The 17,029-nt window shown below is 47.2% G+C and overlaps 1 protein-coding gene and 1 pseudogene across 2 annotated transcripts in view; one reads left to right on the top strand and one right to left on the bottom strand.

Moving 5' to 3' along the window:
• KLF3 (Kruppel like factor 3) overlaps positions 1-7,889 on the bottom strand; it is a 36,942-nt gene extending 29,053 nt beyond the window's left edge. The window contains exon 1 of one of the 2 annotated variants that reach the window (XM_004763989.3): positions 7,751-7,889. The gene's annotated coding sequence lies outside the window, so the exon portion shown is untranslated. The remainder of the gene's footprint in view (positions 1-7,750) is intronic. The other variant, XM_045076485.1, reaches the window with a different exon arrangement.
• LOC123391011 lies at positions 6,765-16,043 on the top strand (annotated as a pseudogene).
• Positions 16,044-17,029: the final 986 nt, after the last annotated feature.

The following is a 17,029-nucleotide window of genomic DNA, read 5'->3' as shown; positions in this document are numbered from 1 at the left end:
CCCCTCTCATGCTCTCTCTCACAAAATAAACAACTAAAATATACTAAAAAAAAGAAAAAGTTACTGCTCCTAACCTTAACCTTGCCTCTTAAGGGTCCTCCAGAGACCTTGTTAGTATCATCCTCCAAGAATTTTGTATTAACTACCCAGAGATCTTCTGAACAAATCTAGTGTCCTGTTTTACAACCTAGAAGGAGGAGTGAGGGGCAGAATAAAAGAGCGAAAGGGGAGGAAGTTTTGCATGAGACAAGAGTGTGCGATGGTAGGTATTCTTGTTTTTTTTTTTTTTTTAAAGATTTTACTTATTTATTTGACAGAGAGAGATCACAAGTAGGCAGAGAGGCAGGCAGAGAGAGAGAGAGAGAGAGAGAGAGGAGGAAGCAGACTCCCCACAGAGCAGAGAGCCCGATGCGGGACTTGATCCCAGGACCCTGAGATCATGACCTGAGCTGAACGAAGGCAGCGGCTTAACCCACTGAGCCACTAAGGACACTTCTACTGACCAAGGAAAGGGGCTAAGTGATGTCACAGGTTTTCTGCGGACTGTCACCACCTTCAGGACCCAGGTGCTGTTCTTCACATGGACCCGAATGCCTATCAGGTGGGTGGACACTACTTTCCTATTACTTAGGAGAACTGCGGAACACAGAGGTAAGCGATCTGCCCAAGATCACACAGCTAGCTGCTCAGCGGGACAGCCGCGTTTCTGAACCTGAAGTAGTAGGACTGCGAAACTGGCGGACCTGGCGCTCTCCTCTCCTCCCTTCCCAGCCAGAGGACAACATTACGCCACAAGCGGCAATCGTGGGTGGACGCTTCTGCAAACACATCTGTCCATAGGGGACGCGGAAGGCAGGGACACAGTATTTACAGTGGTGGCAATTTCACCTCCTCCCAACTGGCCCCCACTGCCTACCCTGTCTCTGGGTGTGCAGGCTTGGACGCGAGATCAAAAGACACATTCTGAAGGCCCCAAATTAGGCTATTATTCTTCCCAGCCAATGCACCTGTGACTGGTCCATAAAACTGCTCAGAAAAAACCTGGCAGCACTAACCAAGTAAATACGGAAATCCTCCTAATAACTGTACGAAGGTGGAAGGGTCAGGTCCTCATCCCCATTTTAGAAATGAGGAAATGGAGGAACAGAGGTGAACTGACTTGCCCGAATTCACAGGGCTGGTTGGAGCTGCAGCCAAGAACAGAAATGAGTCTCCCTGTGGACCCGGGGCTCGCTCTCTGCTCGGTGCTGTGGCCAAGTCCTCTCAAACTGGGATCAGTCCCTGGGTACAGAGGGGATAGGTGGGTACCGTGCCTGCCGGTCCGTGTTAGGCAGTGCCCTGGGGAGGTTCCAGAGGTTCATTAAGATTTCCAAATGCCTTTTCAGGTTGGATCACCCGGGACCTACTCCATCCTGTGGCCTAACTAATAATAATGACAGCACGTAATGTGAGATTACCTCTAATGAGTAGGTGCTCAATAAATACTTGGGAGATGAATAAATGAATGGACGTCAAACTACCCTTCTTACACGTGAGGATAAAAAGCAGGACAAGGGCCTCCCAATGATTGTGCAGCAGGTGTCACACAAGGAAACCCTGCCCAGAGGCCGGTTGAAGCTAGCCTGAAAACCATCTTCTAAAACCTAAAACGCAAAGGAAGTGTGAATGCTTTGGGAGGCTCGGGAGAGAAAAACTCCCTTGTTCGGAAAACGGAGCGGAACAGGAACTTGAACTTGCTAAGGAAAGTAGTTTTGGGGCACAAAGCTTTGGAAGGTATCAGGGTATAAGGTATAAAAGCGCAAGAAGAGATAAAGGAGTGGATTTCAGTGATTGAACTCGAGCACGGTAGTTAGCACATGGAAGGTGTACAGGCCAGAGGAGAAAAAAACCCCAGTTCATTCACAGGTCGCTCTCCAGGGTAGAATGCGCTGACCTCAATGTCCACTTGGTCTCTAATGTCTAAGCTTTGGCGAAACTCCACTGATCCGGACTGAGACTAGCCCCAGGCCATCCCTGGAGATCGCCAGGCCTGCCAGACACCGGCAACCACCTCAAGCAGGTCCCAGGCTAAGCTGGGTTCTCTTCAGTATCCTCTGGTCAGGGGACTGCCTCGGGAAGCACCCCCTTCCTATACTAGACCCAGCTTTGTTCAGAATGCATGCGAATAAGGGCTGCTTAACTTGCTCCGTTTGGTCTCCAGCTCCCCTTAATAACTGGATGGAGATAATGATAATGTATTCAGCCGGCCAACACAATGGAATGAGTTTCAAAAAGCTCCAGGAACCTGTTCTGCTAGAAAATGAACTTGACTACTAAAAACCCTGACTAGGCATACAAAATATACTAATTTTAATTTTTTTTTTAATGTTTCATTGAACTATGGTGACATTCTAGAAAAAGTACAGATCCAATTAAAAGGGTATTTTTGCTTTGGGAGGAAACAGTCCTAGTTCTGGTGCAGAACTGAGTCTACAGCACTGGGTCTCTTTCTCATTACTACCAAATTTCAAGGAAGGAGAGCTAAGGGGGGGAAACAGGGCTGCCTCCTTTAGACAATGCTCTCCCTTATCAGGGCAGACTGCTGTCTGGTTTCCTGTCTCAAACTCTGGCTTACTGCTTCGGATGAGAACCAGGGTCCAAAAAAGGGACAGATGAGGCTTGAAAATGAGAATACCAAAACCCACCACAATCCTCTTGTAACTCTCTCCGAGATGAATTCAGACTAGAACATTACACATTAGCAAACCAGAGTATCAACTGCTTTATGAATCTAGGTTTTTGTGGGGTTTTTTTTTTGAAGTTAGAACCAATGACTATGAAGCATTCCAGAAAGAAACCCAATTTCCAGAATAATGTAATTCCTAGTCTTTCAAGGATAAGATTGCTTATATTTAGTTTTTTTTTTTTTCATAAACACAACTGGTATGAAAAAAAGAGAGTAAGAAATACCACCTAAGAAAGCTGTTCACTGTAGCAGAAAGGTTGACTTGGAAATATTAAGACAAGTATGTCAAGGGGGAGGGGAGAAATAAAATGGGATTAAGTTAGGAATGATAATTTACATGGTCAAGAGATGAAACGGTTATTCCCATTTTTTTTCCTTTTATAACTTTAGTAATTATCAGACTGGTGTAATTTTCCCAAATTGTTCAGCTTAGCTTTTAAAGGTTTGATGTTGGGGCACCTGGGTGGCTCAGTGGTTTGGGCTGCTGCCTTCGGCTCGGGTCATGATCTCAGGGTCCTGGGATCGAGCCCCGCATCGTGCTCTCTGCTCCGCAGGAAGCCTGCTTCCCTCTCTCTCTGCCTACTTGTGATCTCTGTCTGTCAAATAAATAAATAAAATCTTAAAAAAAAAAAATAAAGGTTTGGCGTTTTTCTTTTTTCCTGATAAAATATACAAGACCCTAAAGACATCTATTAGCCAACTACCTCCCTCTCCCCCCAAATGGGGAGGAAAGGTAACTTGAAGTAAGCTAAACAAAGATTCTGTCTACAAAAGCTAGGAGGATCATTAACAGCTTTGGAACTAAAACTGAAAAAGTTGCTTCGAATTTGGGTTACTTACAAATTTTAGCTTAAAGGTCCCCTGCGCTGTAAGTCAGCTTAGTATTTCAAGTTTGCTTCTCCCAAAGGAGAAAGAACAAATCTTACTGCAACTTCCAAGAGGCCCATCTTTTTTCAAAGAAGGTTATCAGTAACCTTCTATTTGATTCCAGTAGTTTTCTTAGTATTATACTATGTACTTCCCTTTTCCCATAAAGAATGTGGTGGAATGTGAAGTTAAAAACCAAAGTACTATTATCATCAATTTTGGGAGGAGAGGGTCTGATTTGCTGCCGTGGCAACTCTGAATTAATTCCATTAGAGAACACTGTACATAATTCCTTTGGATTTTAACAAAAATCCAAAAATAAATTTAAAAAGAACCTTGCGAGAAGTTTCTTGTCCAACTTATTTCTTTAAAAACTTAGTTTCTGAAGAACCAAGAGAAAAAGTTAATAGGTTTTAAACAGTTAACCTAGAAATGTTAGCCCACAACTGACAGAATATACCCTCCCCCCCCAAAAAATGGGGATTATGAAAAAGTTGGTGTTGTAAGACAATAAAAACAAGAGAAGTCTCCTTCTGTTTTCAGAATATAAGATTAAAATTTTCCAGACTGTCATTAAAATGAATTTCTTATTTCCAGTTCTCTTTTTCTTGGGGCTTTTTCTTCTTAGAACAGGTCAGAAATCAGATGCAGAATCCATCGTGGTCCTTAGGAAAATGATCCTAGTACTCCCATCTTTGTCTTTAAAAGAGATGACCCTGGGCTGATTCCCTCAAATGTAGCTTATGTTTCTAGCTTCAATACTTTTCCTAAATAAATATAAAAAACCTAGGCGAGATTTTCCAGTCAGCCCAGGGTGCCAGGAACACTTCAACTCTCCCTCCATCCAGTGGGCCCTCCAGTCTGGAGCTCCACTGGGACTGGGGAACAAGGGTGGGGCCAAGGGTGGGCCACTGCCTGGAGATAATGCTAGGTCTTGGTGACTGTGAGGTGGCAATCCTCCCCTCCAAAATTGACAGCTTCAGGGCCAAATGCCTATCTCCAAGCAAACACCCTGCCCACCTCGACACAAGAATGGAAAACCAACCAATGCAACCTCCGTTTAGCCTTCGGGCCAACCTGCACGCGCATTTCTCAGAGTCACACTTTGGCGATGATGAATTTCAGAAGGTGCAAGTATTTATTCACTCACAGAAACACACTGGAGCAAAGGGTATATGTAAAAAGGTTAACTGACTCCTCGTTATGACATAACACAGGCCTCTTAGGCAATCGCAAGTGTGTAGAGACAGGATAACTCCCTGGGTGGAGATCGGGAGTTTAGGGGCAGGGACCACGGCCTGGTCGCGGCTACTGATCAACCAGAAAACAGCCTGAAACAGGAAAGAGCACACATATGCCACTTGGAATGTATGACGCAAACCCCAGCCTTGAAACAAAGAACAGGAAACAGCTCTGCTGGCTGTGCTGGAGAGCGAGCAGAGAAACATTGAGCCAGCCCTCCCTGACCCTATATTCATGAGCAGCTGGAGTTTTTTAAGACAACAACAGGGGGGTGGAGGTGTTTGTTCCATGGGTGTGAATAATAACACCAGCTTTATACAGGGGACCTGCCCTATTTACAAATAGGAGCTTCCACATACAGTAAACACCGTAAGTGAACATGTAATTTTATCACATGCAGGCAGCAGAGACCCTTCCTAATTAACACCAGCCTCCTTTCCCATTTCTTTTGTCTCTTTCTCCCCCATCCCAATGGCTGGTCTCTAGCCTTCATCAGATCGGGGGTGAGGGTAATGATCACTGCTCAGCCTCAGCATCCCGAGAAGGCAGAGAGAGCACTGGTAAGAATTCAGAGGACACTGGGTTAGTCCATATAACCGACAACTGGACCAGTTCCGTGTGTCCCTTCACTATACAGAACTACATTCCTAGACACCAGAGTGTGGGCCACCTAGAGCCACCCCCCCAAATTTCACCATCTTTTTCAACTGCATAGTTAGAAACCTATCCGCACCCAGCTGCACATCTGTTCTCCCTGTCCATACATCTAAAGAAATTCACCTTTGGAGAATGTCACTCTGTTCCTGACATTTCATTTAACCCAAGAGTGTCATACAATCTGGAGACCAGAATGTCAATTTTTTACAAGATATCTGAAAACGTCTATTTTCCCTTAAGTATATTTAAGGTAGTAAAAACCATTCTTAGAGTCGCCCCCCCCCCCACATTATGTCTCTTTTTTTGGTTAGTTGGTCAGGACTGCTCAACTCAGGTTTCCATGATCAGAGATTGAACAAAATGTGTGTAGACAAAACTACAGGTGAAAAAAAAAAAAGGCATTACTGTGCCCATAGCAACCAGAAGATTGGGTTTTAATTTAGAAACTTTGCAGTGAAAAAACAATAGCATGTTTTATATCTGACAAGATTTTGTGGTCTTAGCAGCTACTTTTCTTTGTTGTTCTAACATTTTTATACCTGCATTCCCCTTCATGAAAGCCCAGTGTTCCTTGAAGTGTATCTTTATTGAACTTAAATAGTACACTGAGCTCTTTTTCTTCTAAGACTTCGGATGCAAACCCCACTGACTGGAGGACAGGACACAGTTTCCCTAGAGAGTTGAAATTCATCAAACATCTCATTTCAGGTCTCTGTTAATGAGCTACGGTCAACATATTCCATGCTTGGAGCCAGAAGAAACTCCTCTGTCCGTTCTTTCTTTAAAAAACACGAACCCTCCACGTTTTGGAGATGTTAATATTATCAGACTGGTTTTCCCCTAAAAGCAAGTGTTTCCTCCAGTGGCAGATCATCATCCAGATGGATTTCTTATAAAAATGCTGCTCAAATTCATACAGAAAGCACTATTTTAAAAAAAAAGTGCAAAATTGCTCAGTGGAAAAACCTATAATGAACAACTGTCCATTCTACTCCATGTTGCTAATAATTATACACTAAATGTAAATGAAGTCAGAACACCACTACATACTTCTCAAATACCAGACTCTTGTGAGACTATAACTGATATATTTAAAGTATCCTGGGTGATATTAGTGGAAAAATGCATTTTGAGCTGGTAAAAAATTCAGTGCAAAATGTTTATTTTAGTGCAATACAGGGTGAGCAATTTCCAGGTTCCGTTTCACCTGACTTATTAAAAATAAGTCCAGCTCACACAGATTCTCCATCTATTATTACTGTCTATAGCTGTGAAATGTAACACAGAAGATCCTCCCTGATATCTGCCAAAGTGGATATGACAATTCCAAGTATTATCTGCCATCTCCAAGAAAGCCAATCTGGAATGCTAGGTAAGTCCCAAGGGTCCAGGTCCAGGGGTCAGTCTCTTAAGTCTCCACACGGCTCGAGTCCCTAACGCTGCAGGCACTTGCCAAAGGCGCTCTCCGCCTCCAGCCTCGCTGCAATCCTTGCTCCAGGCACTGCGGCAGGTTCTCGGTGTGCCCCGGAGGAGGACTCTCCAAACCCGGCCAGCTCTTTTCTCCCGCCCCTGAGGATCCAGACGCCCTGGCAGCTCCTGGGCTCCAAGAGCGAGAATGGGATGCTGCCTTCAGTCCCAACGGCCCTAAGTTTCTTCCCAGAGGGCCCGGGAGGCTGCTCCAAGTTTGCTCCGGCGGGCGAGCGGTCGCGCGCCCCGTCCGAAGAGGGGGGCGGCGGGGGGCGGAGAGGGGAGGGCGCGGGAGCGGGGGGTGGGGGACCCGGAGGGGGAGGAGCAGGAGTGCGCGGCCTCCTCGCTACCTTTCTCCAAACAACGTTGCCACACGCGGAGAGCACTGAGATTTCTGGGGCTTTGGAGGGAATTGCGAGCGGGCGGGAGGGCGGGCGGCAGCCGGGGGACCACACAGGTGAGCCCCCGCCCGCGGCCTCGTCCGGGCCGCCGCGGGCGCCGCGGGTTTCGGTCCCCCGCACCGCGGGATCCGCACGGTGGCTCCCCCGAATCCCACACTTTCAACCGCCGAACCCGGGTTCCCCCTCCCCCTTGCCTCCCCTTCCGCCCCCACCCCCGGCTTCGAGGAGCTGTTGCACTTTCCCAAGCCCACAGGCGCCCCCACCCCCGCGCTGCACCCCCGGCCCATTAACTGCGCGACCCCTCTCCGGGGGAAAAAGAAATGAGACCGGACGAGTCAAAAAGGGCGACAGCAGGAGTCGGGGCGAGGGAAGGTGAGGGAAAGGGACTTACTTTTCGAGGCGCGGTGCTGAGCGATGCAGACGAGAAATAAAGGCCCGGCTCCGAGCCGCCTTGAACCCCGCGAATGCAGTAATGTCAGCGCGCCAGCCGGGGCGGCGGTGGCGGTGGCGGCGCAGGGCACGGGGACAGGAACGGGGACGGGCGCGCGTGCGGCGGGCGCTCGCGCTGCGCTCCGGCTCGGGCCCCGGCTCCGCGCGGCTCCGCTCCTGGCTCCCCTCTGGCTCCTGGCACCAACTCCGGGCAGTCACATGACGCCGGCGCCGCTCGCTCTGCGAGCCTCCCGGGGCTGGCGGGGTAAGTAGAGGCTGGGACCCGGGGTGGGAGGGTCAGGGAGGGGAGAGGGAGCCGCCGCGGCCGCCCGGGCTGGGCGGGTCCCCACCCACTTGGGTGGAGGCAGCCGCCGGAGGGGTCGGCCGAGTCACTCGCGCAAACACGCACCCCGCCCTGCGCCCTTCCCCCGCCACCCCCGCCTCCCGCGCCGCCTCCGCCCCGCCCCGCCCAGTCACCCGGGGACGGCCTGACAGACACTCATTATTCCCCGGAGCCGGGCGCCGCCCCGCCGGCCCAACCTGTCCGGCGAGGCGCGGGGCGGCCGAGGGGCTGGGCGTGCGCGGCGCGGCCCCCGCCCCGGAGCCTCCGCCCTTCGCCCTCCGCCCCCCACCCTCCGCCCGGCCCGGCCCGGCCCCGCGCACCCGCCCCAGCTCCGGAGTCCCCGCCCGCGCCCCCTCCCTGCGCCCCCCGTCCCCCCAGTCCCCCGCCCGCTCGGGACCCGCCGCCGCGCCGCCGCCCCAGCCCGGGGGGAAGGAAGGGCGGCGCTGCCCGCTCCGGGCGTCACAGGGCTGCAGCCCGCTGCGCCGCTTCCAAAACACACAGCCGGGCGCGCGGGCCGGCCGAGGCGGGGGACCCGGGCGGCCGGGCCATCAATCAGCCGGCTCCGGCGGGAAGGGCGGCCCCGGGCGCGGCGGGAAGGGCTGGGCCCGGCGGCCAGCGCGGCCCCTCCTGGGCCGAGTGCGTGCAACTCTCTTAAAGAAAAAGCAGGAAAAGGCAGCGGCGGTGAAAGAGCGGGAGGACCGGGGCGGATTCGGGGCAGAAGAGCGGCGGGAAAGGGGAGGGCAGTGGGGAGGACTTAAACCCTAAAACGCTCCCGAGTTTCCAAGGTCATTCGAAGCAGTGTTAAGAGCGATCTTTCTTTGTGCCCGGGACGCTGGGTCCCCTCGTCGCCCTCCCCGCGCAGGGGCGGCCCGGGTCGGGCGTGGGGGGCGCGTACCCGCCGTCCCCTCCCCCGCTCCGGGCTTCTTTGAAGGTCCTGGGACCCCCGGAGGCAAACTTCCCACGGGCCGGGCCTGCCACTGGAGCGAAAAGGCAACCGGTAGCAGCAGCATTTGCTCAGCCGGGCCTGCCTGAAAAGTTGGCAAACTTCGGTCGGGCTCCTCCTGCCCGGAGGGAGGACTTCGGGCCAGCAGAGGGCTCGGCCCGGCGACCTCTCATTTTTTTTTTTTTTGTCGCTTCTCCGGGACCGAGCGCGAGCGTGCTCGGTGCGGGGCGGCGGAAACGCGCTTGCGGTCCTACCCAGGCCCCTGGGAGAACTTGGTATAGCATAGCCCCCGAGTTTAATGCTTTTTTGAATTTCTTTTAAACAGTAATAATGTAATAAAGAATGTAATAAAAAGAACAAAGGACAAATTGGTTCAATTGTTTTAGTCCTGCGTAATGTTTAAAAACGCCCTGCTTGAGTGTATGGCTTGTTATTGCTTCAAGATGTTTTAAAGGCCCTTTAAGTTCACCATTCTCACTTTGAAGCTTCATCCAGGCATGGTACTACTTAAAACCTGGAGATACAGTATATACCGAGCCCCATCATGTAGCTACGCAGTATTATAAAATTAGTACCGGGTAACCTCAAGTAGTGAAATTGCATGTTATAAAAAAAAAAAAATGCACATAACATAAAAGACCACGTGGAGAACAGCCAGCTCTGACACTGGTTCCTGTGCCATCTCTCTGTTCCATAAGATTAAGCTTTAAATGTAAAAGGGATGAGGAGTTTCTGTTTACAAGAAAAGGACAGATGCAGGAAAATAAGTTGGATTTGTGTCAATTACTAATTGCAATTCATTGATCAGTAACTTCAAATGTCTCATTGGATGGTTTAGATGTGTATTAGCTGAAAGACCGTATTAGTGATGACTGATGAAATCATATTGCATTTCCAGGTCTGGCTCTGTAATGGGGGCTCCAAAACCATAGGCTTTGCTCAGAGGACACTATAGGTGAAAACCTAAAGCACATAAACCCGTGTTCTTTACATTGTTCATGTGGGTGTGGACCCAAAGGAGAAACTTGAAATAGGTCTGAGAAAAGTGTGATCCAAGATAAGCAGGGAGTGTCTTTGATATGGAAGGTGGGGGAAGGAGGAGAAAAGTTGTAAAAAAGTTTAATTAATGAACACACTGTGTTCAGTGCCCTGTGGGAACAGCTGAAACACAGCTTGTACCAAAATGAAGGATCCAGGGGAGGAGACCACCATCCATCCAGGTATCTACCACACCAGAAATGCCTGGAGTCGTCTTTGACTCCTCCCTTCCCCTAGCTAGTCAGAGCACTGTCATTCACTGCATCTTGGACCTCTTCAATCCCTACCCGATCTTTGACCACTCTTCTGGTCCAGCCCACTGCCACAGTGTCTTGTTGGTCATCTTGTTTGTAGTGTGTGTGTGTGTGTGTGGGGGGGGGGTGTTCAAGTGTGGGAAAGGGATTGGAGCAAGGGAACAATGAGAATACTTTTTCTAAAATGCAAACCTGAACGTGTCAATGTCTTCATTACATTCCCATCGGATAAAGTCCAAGAGTTTACTACCTGTGCTGACCTGGCCTCCATCTATCTTTATAGACCCATCTCCTTCTATTACCCCCCACCCTACTCTGCCCTCCAGCAATGCTCAACTTTTTCCCCTCCAACTCACTCTCCCCACCTCTGGCCTTTTGCACATGCTGATTTTTCTAGGTGGACTAGCCTCCTTGCTTTCTCCCCCAACTCCTGACTTCCACTCTCATTTCTATACATTGTTTCCATCCTTTAATTATTGACTTACATGACATTTTCAACAAAATGGTTCTTGTCTTACCACCATCCCTCTGATAGCACTCACGCTCCACCTCTTGTAACTCTTTCTTATAACTGGTTATTTAACTCTCTTTCCATGACTCTGAAATAAGAAACTCTGTGAGGGCATGGACATTTTCTTTTTAGCAAAATTGTATCCTTGTGGCCCAGGTGCTCAATGTATATTTGTAAAATGAACAAGTGTCAGCTATGAATTGGGAAGAAGTCATTCAGAGACTAAACAAATAAGAGAAGAATTGGTGAGGGTTAAGGTGGCAGTGGCCATGAACTGTATATACCTTTGAGATAGTGAAAAGGAGGGAGTTCTCTCTCCCTGAATGTCTTCAAGAAGTAGAGTGAGATGGTCAAAGTGGCGCCTGGGTCTTCTCTTTATCCTTAACATTAGCACAGTGCCCGCACTTGCTCGGTTGTTCAAGACCATCCCCAGAAACGATATATCTCAATCTTGGTCCTTGTTCTAGCTGCTTACTCTTGTTCTTAGAGGACAGTAGATCTGTCTGGTTTAAGTTTGGGGCAGCACATACTGGGGGAAGGATGCCTGTCCTTGGCCCCAGCCTTTCTGCTCCCAACCAGTCATGGCAGTCCTGGTCTCTTTTGCCAGTGACTGGCCAAAGAGTAGTAGATAGATGACGTAGTTCTGGCCAGTAGGACAGGAAGGGAAGTGTGCTGGGGCTTGTTTTTCATCCTGAGTGAAGGAAACTCTTGCAAGGATAAACCCCTAGACCTGCTTTGGGAGTTATGTGAGAATGTGATTCTTGAAGCTGTGGCAGCCATCTTGTAAACATGAGAGGAAACCAAGGTTTCAGATTTCCATACGGAGAGCTCTTTATTCATCCTTAGTCGGCAGGGTCTGGTAAATAGAAGGCGTTCCAAAAGTAACTGTTGATTAATGGCTGACAACTAAAGAGTAACAGTGTGTTGAAACTGATTCAGAGCTGCAGGACCCAAACTACTGCACACCACCATTTTCTCTTCTGTGGCTCATATCATAGTTAGCTCCATTTCAGAAGATCTCTTTCTGCTACGCACTGACATATTCCTAAGATTCCTTCTTCTCCTACTCTCTTTCAGAGCTTTTCCATTCCTTCCCATAGGAAAGTTTCTCTTTTTCATTTGACAATGCATATTACAAAGGTAGAAAAGTGTCATGTGTTTAAGAAATTATGAACAACACAGATAATATCTACCTTAAAGGATAACAAAGCCATATAGTTTTTTCTTTTTTTTTTTTCTCTGCTAGCTTTATTGAGATATTATTGGCCTATAGCATAGGTAAGTTTAAGGTGTATGACATGGTGGTTAAAGACACCTATATATTGCAAATGATTGCCACAATAAGGTTAGTTAACATTTCAATCCCCTCATGTATGGGTGTGTGGTGATGACATACATAAACTTACCCTCTTAACAACTCTCAAGGACATAACACAATATTGTTAATTATATTTACCATGCTGCACATTAGATCCCTAGACCTTTTCATTTGCTAGCTGGAAATTTGTGCCCTTTGACTGACATCTCCCCATCTCCCCCCGAGCCCCTGGAAACCACCATTCTATCGCCTGTTTCAATGAGTTTTGGCTTTTTTCGATTCCACATAGAAGTGAGATCACTTCTTTGTCTTTCTCTGTCTGACTTATTTCACTTAGCATGATGCCTTCAAGGTCCATCTGTGCAAAAGGTAGGATTTCCTTCTTTTTTAATGTGTGTGTGGGGTATATATATAGTGTGTGTGTATATACGTGTGTATGTATATGTGTGTGTTTGTGTGTGTGTATGTGTGTGTGTATATATATATATATATTTATATATATACTGCGCGAGAGTGAGAATGAGAGACATTTTTTTAATCCATTCATCCATCAGTACTTGTTTCAATATATTGGCTATCATAAATTATGCTGCAATGAACATGGCAATGCAGCTGTCTCTTTGAGATAGTGATATCATTTCCTTCGGATATCTACCCAGAAGTGGGATTGCTGGATCCTGTGGTCCTACTGTGAACTTTTGGAGGAACTGCCATTCTGTTTTCCACAGTGGTTATACCAATTTACATTCCCCTCAACAATGCAGAAGGCCTCCCTTTTCTTTACACCTTCACCAATACTTGTCTCTCGTGTGTTTTGTAACAGCCATTCTAACAGGTGTGGGGTGATATAATATTGTGGTTTTGATTTGCATTTCTCTGATGATGAGTGATACTGAGCACTTTTCGCATACCTCTTGGCCATTTGGATGTCTTCTTTGGAAAAATATTTACTCAAGTCAAGTCCTTTGCCCATTTTTTTTTTAATCAGATGATTTGTTGGTTTTTGTTACTGAGTTGTAATACATTTTGGATATCAACCCCTCATTGGTAGATAGTTTGCAAATATCCTCTCCTATAGACTACCCTTCCATTTTGCTGATTGTTTCCTTTGCTGGGAAGAAGCTTTCTAGTTTGATGTAGTCCCATTCATTGATTTTTGCTTTCGTTGTTTGTGCTTTTGGTGTCATATCCAAAAAACGGTTGCCAAGACCAAGGTCAAGGAGGTTTTCTCCCATGTTTTCTTCTAGCCATTTAACAGTTTCTGGTGTTACATTTAAGTTTTGAATCCATTTTGAGTTAATTTTTGTAAGCAGTATTAAGCTATGGGGTCCAGTTTCATTCTTTTGCATGTGAATATCCAGTTTTTCTAATATCGTTGGTTTTTTTTTAAGATTTTATTTACATTTGACAGAGAGAGAGATCACAAGTAGGCAGACAGGCAGGCAGAGAGAGAGGGCTAAGTAGGCTCCCTGCTGAGCAGAGAACCTGACTTGGGGCTCGATCCCAGGACCCTGAGACCATGATCTGAGACGAAGGCAGAGGTTTAACCCACTGAGCCACCCAGGCACCTCTTAATATTGTTTTTATTAAAGAGACTATCCTTTCCCCACTGAGTATTCTTGGCTCCTTTGTCAAATATTAGTTGACCGTATATCTATGGGTTTATTTCTGGGTTTTCTGTTCTGTCCTATTGCTCTATGTGTCTGTTTTTATGCCAGAACCATGATACTGTGATTGCCATAACTTTGTGATATAGTTTGAAATCAGGGATTCTGATGCCTCCAACTTTGTTCTTAGATTTGTGAAGCCATATGTTTTTGAAATAAAATTAGAAATGCTAGACTAAGGGTCATCTATCTCAAAAGCATTAGAAAGGGCCCGGAGATTCTCTTTGGTTTCTCCCAGATTCCACCAATATTATCCATCAACCCATCCATTCATTCAGTTTCGGTTTGCCAGGAAGTATTGAGGTAGAGTTAGGTGACCAAGAGTTATAATAAACATGAAACTGAATGTATGATCTCTCCCCTTCCCCCACCCGACCCCTCCAGGAGCTCTCAACATTTCTAGGACAGATGGAATTCAACATTTCTAGTACAATTGGAACTGTCGTGGATTGTGTCTGGCAAGGCAATGCAATTGAAGGACTGTGGTACAAAACAGTTGAAATGTAGGATCCTGGAATCGAAGTTGAAGAGCTAAAACAGAAGGGACACTGGCCAAAGGATCAGCAACTGAACATTTCAAACACATCGAGGAGAGGGCATCTTGGGAATAATGTAGTGAGTAACCTGAAAGGTTAGGAGATGAGCAGTCTGAGAGTGGGGACATGTGGCCTTAACATTTAAAGATGGCACAGCACCAGAGATGACAAGGCTTAGGGTGTACCTCTGAATGTGGGAGACTAGAAGAGGTGGTAAGACCAAGGGAAAAAATGACTGGGGTACTGAGCAAGTTCATGGAGCCTAAAAATTACTCAGAACTGTGGCTGGACTTGGGGTCAAGAACAAAACCCAGGCCATCAGACCACATCTTGCTTTCATGAGAAAAAGACTTCAAGGACCTGGTGACCAACAGCAACCAGGAGAGAACAGTTAAGACACCGCCTCCTTTATCTATGATTAAATTTGCTTTCCCTGCATCATGATGACTTGAGTTAAAAATAATCATTCATATGGGGTTGTTTATTAGTTATTTTACTAATAAAATATGTCAATAGTTTTGTACTTTTTATTGCAAATGTACTATTTCTGCTTCATTGAGAGTTCGAATCCCCCTTTGGAGGGAAGAGAGGACTTATCAGGGATCTCAAATACAATTTATAATATCATTTCAAAGGGAATATATCACTATACTCTTTGAAAGGGAAATGAATGGTAATTTCCAAATCAATGACCTATGCATATAAAGAGGTAGAATGTGACTTCTTTCGAATTGGGGGACTACCTAGATTTCTCCTGTGCTGGGAGCACAGTGCGTAATGAATGGGGGAACCCACAAAGTAAGAGAAAACACTTGCCATTTTTCAACTGATTTCAGAATGAGCCTGATTCTTTATGTTTGCCGCCCTCCCCTCTCATGGAAAAATTATCGACACTGAAGTCCTGGGTTTAAGTTAGTTGAGCTAAGTATGGGTGGAACCTTTCCCATAGGTCTGCGGGGCGGGTGCAGGAGTGACAAAGCTAGCACAGAGAGGGTGTGTGAATTATGTTCTAGGGAAGTGGCCTGGCCACCTTCCTTTTTCTGCTCATTCCAAGTGTGCTGTAAACCGATACCCCAAACTCTGAAGACTTAAGTGCTTACCTCCATGGCAAAGCACACATGTTTCACTGGTACTTGCCGGGGAAGAAGACTTCTGGCCTTTCGTTCCTTAGCCTCTCAGGCCAGCCAGCCAGTGAGACCCGACTTACAAATACTTTAGAAGCTTTGCTGATATGTTCTGGGAAACAGTCAACAGATGGTAGGATCATTTAAATGATAGAGAGTTCTTTATCACCTTCGTCATTCAAAAAGATTTGATACCTGAAGACAATATTAAAGTCGTAATAATGGTCCTATGAAAGTGATAGGAGTAGGGTGATTTTTTTTCTTTGCCTTTGAATACTTTTCTGTTTTTTTTTCTTTAATGAGCATATACTACTTTTGTGATAAAAGAAGAAGAAGGGGAGGAGGAGGAAGAGGAAGAAGGTATGCTTTTAAAAAGAGCCCAGAGGGATGCCTGGATGGCCCTGTTGGTTAGGTGACTACCTTCGGCTGGGGTCATGATCCCGACGGTCATGATTCCAGGGTCCTGGGATCGAGCCCCGAATTGGGCTCCCTGCTCAGTGGGGAGCCTGCTTCTCCCTCTCCCTCTGCTGCTCTGCCTGCTTGTGCACCCTCGCTCTCTCTGTCAAATGAATACATCAAATCTTTAAAAAAATAAAAATTTAAAAAGTCGAGAAAGAAATGTGTACGTTGTGTATGATTAAATGTGGGCCCTCAAAGCACAATTTTGCGGGCGGGGTCCTTGAAAGCACCCTGGACGCAGAAGTGTGTTTGTGTGCTTGTGACTTTTGAAGCAGGTTGCAGTGAGAAGGGAAGGGCTCTCGCAGGGGAGAACTGTGGGAGAGGGTGAACATCTCCTTTTAGTGACTCTAACTTGTTCACGGCTGCTTGAATCGCTGGACCTGTGCGGATTCTTGGAACTGCAATTCATCCTCAGAATAATCCGTATTTTTTTTTTTAAGATTTTATTTATTTATTTGACAGAGAGAGATCGCAAGTAAGCAGAGAGGCAGGCAGAGAGAGGAGGAAGCAGGCTCCCTGCTGAGCAGAGATCCGGATGTGGGGCTCGATCCCAGGACTCTGGGATCATGACCTGAGCCGAAGGCAGAGGCATTAGCCCACTGAGCCACCCAGGCGCCCCGAATAATCCGTATTTATTTTAAGAAACCACTCCAAGGAGTAAATGTTAAAAACAAAAACAAAAATAGAAAGCCCAGCACGTTGGACTGAGTAGAGCCCAAGTTCCTATTTCTTAAAAGATAGAAGTGTACTTCCTGGAGCACAAGGTCGACGCACTCACCCTGTCCCTGGGTCTGTCGCCGGGATCTGTCGATTCAGCGGGAAACGCAAGAGTCCGCGGGCTGCGCGGGGCCTGACTGTGCGCGAGGCTCGGTTCAGCTTCCCAAAGCACCATCATGGATACACGGGCGAGGACGGCGCCTCGGCTCTTGGGGTTCTAGCTTCTCTCCGATTTCTTCCTAAGTTACATCTGTTTGTTATTCTTAAAGTTTTCTGGGTAACTATAAGCAACAGACCTTGTCAGTTCCTCTTGAGATCGCCCACTACTCCC

Source organism: Mustela putorius, unplaced genomic scaffold (genome assembly GCF_011764305.1).
Source record: "Mustela putorius furo isolate JIRA1106 unplaced genomic scaffold, ASM1176430v1.1 tig00000083_pilon_pilon_pilon, whole genome shotgun sequence".
Taxonomy (NCBI): domain Eukaryota; kingdom Metazoa; phylum Chordata; class Mammalia; order Carnivora; family Mustelidae; genus Mustela; species Mustela putorius.
Note: the sequence above shows the minus strand (reverse complement) of the source record. Positions and strands in the feature narration are given on the sequence as shown.